Genomic DNA, 7,973 nt, shown 5'->3' on the forward strand with positions numbered 1-7,973 from the left:
CCTCCGATTATTTACTGTTTTCAATCTCTTTATCTTGTTCTAATCTCAAGTACCTCTGATTTCTGTGATTCTGAGTTGATGATACTAATATAGGTGTAAGCTTAATAAAAAGAAAAATTGGGTATAACTTCATAGTTCTTAATAAAGTTTGGAGTTGTTCACTTCATTGGGAATCCCATTTCAACTCGTATAATATTTAGGGCTCATTTGGTACGAGGGATAAGGAATAATTAATCCATAGATTAAATTTAAGAAGAATTTATTCCATGTTTGGTTGGAAGAAAATTACAGTATAATTAATTCCGAGATTAGTTATCCCGGGATTGTAGTATTTTTTAATCCTCATAAAAAGGTGAAATAACTAATCCCGAAATAACTTCTTTCTAACCAAACGATCCCTTAAAGTTTAGTCAGTGAGAAGCTAAGTTCCGTTTGTTTAGCGTTGGCAAACTTGTTTAACCATCTTTAAAAAGAGTATTATTTAATCATGATTAATTGCATGTTTTTAATTCGTAATCTTCTGATTAAATTATCTAATTTGATGCAACAGCCAATATTGAGTGTGAACAAATACTTTTGGTAAGAAAGTGTGAATGATATGGTAATAATGGGGTTAGGAAACATGGGATTTTGGAGGGTTCGAAAACAACGGGTTTGAACAGTGTTTGGATTAGACTGTCTAAAAGGTTATCATGTCCGTCTAAAAGTCATTTTCGGTTGTGCACAGCTAACCGTGTGGCGTATGCTTTATTTTAATGAAAATGAACTCTATCCAGCTTGAATTTATAGTCACGTCTCAGTCCACTATTAATTCAATCCTATTTGAATAAAATGATGGATACCAACTTTGACAATTTCAATGAAATAGAAACGCATTTATTTGTAATTAAAAAAATAAATAAAAGATTTAAACAGAGAGTAATCAATTGTTCTCTGGTAAATCTTGTATGTATATTGTTGTGAACTTGTACCACTCAATCTAAGAGTCCGGAACCGAAATATGGTTCTTTTGGACTCAAAATACTTTTTTAGGTGGAAAAAAATAGTTACCATTTTATATAAAACGCGGTTATGAACCGCGTTTTACCTAAACAGCCTTTGGAACGTTAAGGTAAAATGCGGTTTATAACTGCGTTTTATATAAAATGCGGTAATGAACCGCGCTTTACTTGGAAGTTGATAAGACAACTATATAAAGCGCAGTTTATTACCACGTTTTACCTTAACTGTGGGCCCACCAATAACTCTTCTGCGCTTAACTGATATAACAATAATTCAAATATATAAAACACCCTTTTAAACCGCGTTTTACTTCCAAAAATTTGATCCCCGGGATTGGGCATCCCCGATTGGGCATTGCCTTATTTAAAGGCGTTAAGGGTTTTGAGAAAAATCATTCAGCAATACTCCAACTTTGTGATAAATTTTTCTTATTGTCAAATTCTCAAGCTTTTTTTATAATGTCTGAAGCGCGAAAAGTAAGAGTTTCATTATATTGGGGGAGGGGGTGAAGTTGTGGTGGCGAATAACTCAGTGAGCTATAGTTTATCCCCACGGAGTCATGTTAAGTTGCCACTTACAATGGAGTACGATACACTGGTATCGTTGTTATGCAATAAAATGAGGTTGAGCAAACGTTCGGTGAATCTTAAAATAACGGGAAGATATTCGTATTCTGTGATTCCGCAAGAGGTTGCTTGTTACGCTGAGTTTAACATCGAGAATGATGAAACTCTGAGAGATTTTTTGGGAATTCTGGATGAATATCGGGAACTTATTTTGATAAAAATGTTGGAAATGTACGTGAAGGTTGAAGACGTTCACAGTAATGATGTTGCACAAAGCAGGGATAACCCCCAATCATCGGATGGTTATTCTGGAGCAGTTTTAGCCCAACATGTTCCGGCTGAAAGAGTTTGGCCGGCTAAATCTCTAGCTCGCGACGCCTTTAACCCTCGAATAGGCCTCCACGCACGCCGAATCTATCCAAAATCAGAACGAGAACGTCAAAATATGCTAAGAGAACAAGCCCAAGCGAAAACAATCAATAAAGGGCACAAATCCCGAAATTACCAAAACCCGGCTCCCGAGATCACGTCTCAGAATTCAAAAAATTTCACATCAACGGATTCCTTATCTCCCCACGAGTTCATACATACCAAGAACATCAAAATTCATCCACAAATGACTCTTCAAATCCCAAATGTTTGGTCTCCAATTTCAAGCCCTAATTCTTCAATTTTAGGCTTAGATTCCATAATTTTCTAGGTGAAATTCACATAATAATCAAGTTTTTAGTCCAGAATTCTTACCTCCAAACGTTTCCAATCCCTCTTTAATCTCCTTCAAAAATCTCCAAAAACGATCAACTATGGAGGAAATAAACCCAATCCTCGCGGACAAGACGAGTTTAAAAACATTCTGCCCAGGCATATTTTCCTTCATCACGATCGCGGAACATCCCTTGCGATCGCAAAGAACAAATCTTCAGCTCCCAAATTTACTCTATGCTAACGCGATACAGCCTACGCGAACGCGATGCCCAGGCGACTTAACCCTACGCGATCGCGAACACCCCTCCGCGTTCGCAATGAACAAAAATCAGCCAAGCTCTCATGTCCATTTAACTCTATGCGAACGCGACCACCTTCCCGCTTTTGCGATGAATAACCTTCCCACTCTATTCGATCGCAAGCCTCACTTCGCGAACGCGAAGAACAATTGGACAGCCTCCTCAAAACCTTCTACACGATCGTGAGACTCCCTACGCGATCGCGAGACTCCCTATGCCATCGCGAAGGGCAAAATCATGCAACAGCTAAACCTGCAATTTTCCGCAATTTCTCAACTTCAAAATGATCTGAATGACCACCCGAAACTCACCCGAGGCCCCCAGGACCTCAACCAAAGGCACGAACACATCCTAATACCTTATTCAAACTTGTTCCAATCACCAAAACACCTCAAACAACATCAAATCACTCAAAATATATCGGATTCAAGCCAAGCTTTTTAAAATCTTCTGAATTACGCTTTTGATCAAAAACCCAACCAAACCACGTCCGAATGACCTGAAATTTTACACACACATCCCAAATGACACGACGGACCTACTGCAACTCTCGGAATTCCATTTCGACCCCTATATCAAAATCTCGCCTATCAACTGAAAATCGTCAAAATATCAACTTCGCCAATTCAAGCCTAAAATTGCTCCAACCCTCCAAAACCCATTATGATCACACTCCTAAAACATAAATCACCTCCCGAAGCTAACAGAACCATCGGAACTCACATCCGATCCCTCTAACACATAAGTCAACATCTGGTTGACTTTTCCAACTTAAACTCACTCTAAAGAGGCTAAGTGTCTCAAACCTTACCAAATCCTTTCCGAATTCGATCCGACCAACCCGATACCACAAAACACGGATAACAAAGCATAAAAAAGCAGAAATGAGGGAATGGAGCGGTGACTCATGAGACAACTGGTCGGGTCGTCACAGTAGAGTTGTATGTCGGATTATGCACTAGTATATGGTTAAATTATTAGTTTTCGTCTTTCGCATTTCTGCTTATTATAATTATTCTGTTGTTGATCGCATGTTATATTGAACTGTTAAAAAGGCTAAGTAAAAAGGTTAATGAATCTATGATACTCGGCTTGCCTAGCTTTCATGAGTAGGCGCCATCACGACTCTCGGGAGTGAGAAATACGGGTCGTGACAACCTATAAGCAAACTTGAGACTACTACTTTCCCGGATGATTGTGTTGGAAATTCATGAAAATTTAGCAAATGAGACACAATTATATATAGCTAGCAATAAGGAGCTTCTATGAGAACAAAGAGAACCAAGAATATATTTCAAGTATCTGACATTCTCTATACCACATTTAAATTTTCAAGTCCCACAACAGAATTGGGTAATATCAGTTTATTTCATTCGTAAAAAAAAATGAAAGACAGAAAATCCACATAGTTGCAACAATAACTCGTCAAAGTTTTTCTCTATAATTTTAATCTCTCATGCTGCATGGTGAAAAAGGAGAAAGGAAAAAGGTGTAAAGAATTACAGATGTTAACCGTGTCAAACATTCGGCTCTCCGCTGTTGACAATATGATATACATGCATTCATAATTTTCTATTTTCTATGTTACCTCCGAAGGATGCATAAGAAACCAAAGACACAATCTAATTCATTGAAGTATTTTGTCATACACCTCGACGACAAAGAGTTTTTTATTTAAGAAATCAGATTCAGGCCACGAAAATAAAGAAACGAAAGTGGTCGTTAGCTTCAACACAAATACTAACTATATGAAAATATACAACACTGAAAATCTACTAGAAGTACAAATACATACCTTTATTCTACAATAACAAAGTCCTGCAAAAATAAAGAAGCAGAACCCCTCAAATTCAACAATAGGATAAATTCCTAAGCCTCAGTGATTTTTAAAAAGGCAAAAAACAGAACACTTTCGTGATTTTATAAAAATTTCACAAACTTCTTCTTCTCCAAAGCTCTTAGGCGATTTTTGAAGCTTCTTGCCACGACACAAAGTCCACTAAGGGTCGTGATGGTGCCGAACACCACTGTCAGGCAAGCCAACAATAATTTACTAGCAATTTCTCATTTTATTTATTTTGAAATCATTTCCTTTAAACAAATGAATAATAAATAATAAATTCCACTGAATAAATGAGGATGTCTTTACAAAATTTAATTACTGAAAAATCCTGTGATCATCCTAGAACCCGGTGTCACAAGTGCATGAGCATCTACCAGTGAATGAAATAAAACACAATGGTTGTCCCGAATACAAGTGGACAGAAATGAAAATGCAATACAATACTCTGAAGGAGACTCTACTGGCTACGGTCGTCTCGATAAATGCAACTTACCTGAGTCTCCGTATCAACCATGCCGCTATTCCACTAGCCACACATAAACCTGTGCAACAAAAATGCATAACAAGTGTAGTATGAGTACGAAAATAACGTGTACCCAATGAGTATCCCGTCTAATCTCGAAGAAGTAGAGACGAGAGGTCGACTTCGACATTTACTAGTGGTCCAATAGTAATATATTATTAATGCGAGTAATCATGGACTTATTAAGAACAACAGTAAATTCAAATAAGTCACGAAACAAGTAAGAGTTCCTTTTTTTTATTAAAAGTCTCCGGATTCATAATTCATTAATTAACAATTATCTCAAGTCGGGGAGAGCAAATATCAATATCAATAACTCTCAAGGCAAGCAATACAAGCATGCGCAATTCATGCGAGGTTGTACGACCCGATCCAACAGAAATGTAAAATGTGCACTGCCGAGGGTCGAGTGGCTCGAACCATAGATGCATCTATTACCCCGCTCGTGAATCATCCATGCGACGCGGTCAACATAAAATAAACAAACACCTTGCTCGCGAATCATACATGCGGCGCAGGTACACATAGATACATGTATTTGGAATCTTATAGTTGTTGCCAAATTTCAAAGCTGCGATTCATGAGAATTACTGGACAACTAAAGAAACCAAATATCTGTAACCAAAACTTGAGTGAACGTGGCAGCGCAACCAACAAATTAACCAAATAAGAGAGCAGCTCTAAATTCAAAGCTTTAAGTGAGAATCAAACTTGAGTAAAGAAAAAAAAGGACGGTGGTGAATAAATTTCTGATTTCACAACCAATATTCTACAGTTTTATACACATTCCTAAGTAAAATAAAATAAGAAATCCAACCTGCTAATCCAAGCCAGCGATAGCGGAGAAAGCATCTAAGCACTCAGCATAACATCAAGCTTCAGTATTCATCTTTCGACTCAAGTTAACAGAAATAATATTCTGAACACAATAAAAAGAATGCATATGGGGATAATAAAAAGAGAATATTTCCGTTTTACTATCTGATAATTTACTAACGCCACCATAGATAGAATTTACCATAAATTGCAAGAAAATACACTTAACTCTCTAAATTGAATTACAGAGGAATTAAGTACAGTAACAGAAACCAACTGAGACGACGAACATGAAAATAGTGCACTTACCTTAGGAGAAGTATCATGTTGGAATCCCTATTTGAATAATTCCATAGCGACCCAGGCAATTATCCCACCGCCTTCTCTCCTTTGCTAGGTTTAGGGGATACCAAAAAAGCAAAATTCGATTTTGCAATCAAATCAAATACATAAATATAACAATAAAATATGCCAAAGAAATCAAAGCAAGCATTAGCACATAAAACAAAAGTAAAACAAAGAGGATGAAAATAGGAATCGAACAAAAGAATAATTCCAAACAATATTGAAACATGCAAGAAGATTGCGCTGGTATTACCCAAAATTTTCCACGTGGGCTGAAACTAATTGATAGAGCAAATTCCCAATAATATCTTTTCAATTTTGTGAATCGATGTTGGAATGGGACAACAGAAAGTGGGAATTTTGTTCTACTGGCAAAGAATAAAGAATTTTGGGGATCAAATTTGGAATCAACAGAAAATGTGAATTCTGCCGAATTTGGAGTACAATGAAGTGCACTATTTAGCTTTGGTAACTGGCAATTTATCGCAAAATTGAATAAAAACAAACCTGCAGGTAGAAGCAATTTGAGGCATAAAATGAGGTGTCCGTTCAATTCCACCTATAAGAGACACGTAGTTATATTAAAGTATTTAAATAACAAAATTACCCTTAGATTTGATTTTTACGACACAAAACAGCTATCTCGAAACCACTAACTTTTCTATATAATATATGTTACATAATTATAATTCTTGTATGTTACTTTTCATGGGAGAAGAGTAAATTACCGTGTGTTGTTAATGAAACTAAAGTAACTAACTGATCCAACAATTTTATGGCTAATACTAGTGAGTGTATTCGCGCTTCCGGTGATTATTAGATTTTACGAATATCAAAAAATTTAAAATTTATTTTGTGTTCAAATTCAAATATTTCAAGTCTTAACCAATTATATTATTAGAGCTGTCAATATGGGCCGGACTGCCCAGCCCGGCCTACGTGGGCTTTAGCAATTGACGGGTTGGGCTGGGCTAGCCCACCATTTTGATAGGCCTTATAATGATCAGTCCACACCAGTCCTATGTGGGCCGAGGGCCCCCACGGGCCGGCCCATCATTTTTTAAAAATATAATTTTATATTTTTCTTTAAGTTCTAACCTAAAAAAAGATAATTATTTAAAAGTTAAAAAATATCTTATTGGAAAAAATTCGCAAAACTTAATAACTTTTTATATTGTTCCAATATATCACAATAAATACTAAAAAAAGAAAAAGACATGACTATATTTCATTCACTAAAAGTCAAAACTTAAAACAAACTATTCAAGAGAACGCTCATGATGCTTATGAGATATTCAACACATCATCTTCATCAAACACATTTGAATCCGCTTGTGACAAGGTTGTCTTAACATCTTCACTTTTATCTACAATTCATATGCAATATTAATTAGTTAAATATTAAAAATAATTAAATTTTAAAAATTAATAATATTTAAATTCACATAAAAAAATATTACCAGTTTGAGTTCGAGAAAACCTGTGCAGTCAATTTCAAGTAGTAACAAGTGTTTGGACATTTTCATAATAAATGCAACTTCTGTACTTTGTAAGAACACGCCATCAATGCTAAATGTTGATTCCGATGGTACAATGGTAATAAGAATGCTAAGTACATCACGCACCATCATTCAAAGATCGAGATATTTTCTAGAATGGTCCTTCCAATACATGACAACATCATCTCTTGAAACTTCTCAAGATCAAGTTTTGGTTCCTTTTAGTAAAGATCCAATTCTGACTTTCCATCTTTAAAGACAGTATACTTTTTATTTACTATATATTTTAAATAAATATTTTATTTGGCCCACGGGCCGGTCCGGCCCAGCCTCAGTCAAGCCTCACGGGCCACGGGCTTACTCGGGCCGGGCTTA

At 36.2% G+C, this 7,973-nt stretch overlaps 1 long non-coding RNA gene across 1 annotated transcript; it reads right to left on the reverse strand.

The window, feature by feature from the left end:
• Window positions 1–4,678: 4,678 nt before the first annotated feature.
• Window positions 4,679–6,640, reverse strand: LOC107774725 (uncharacterized). Its single transcript, XR_001645578.2, has 2 exons — window positions 6,353–6,640; window positions 4,679–6,147 (listed from the first exon to the last, which is right to left on the reverse strand). It is a non-coding gene; the product is annotated as an uncharacterized LOC107774725 (long non-coding RNA).
• Between the last annotated feature and the right edge of the window lie 1,333 nt (window positions 6,641–7,973).

The sequence above is a fragment of the Nicotiana tabacum genome, chromosome 20 (assembly GCF_000715075.1).
Source record: "Nicotiana tabacum cultivar K326 chromosome 20, ASM71507v2, whole genome shotgun sequence".
Lineage (NCBI taxonomy): Eukaryota > Viridiplantae > Streptophyta > Magnoliopsida > Solanales > Solanaceae > Nicotiana > Nicotiana tabacum.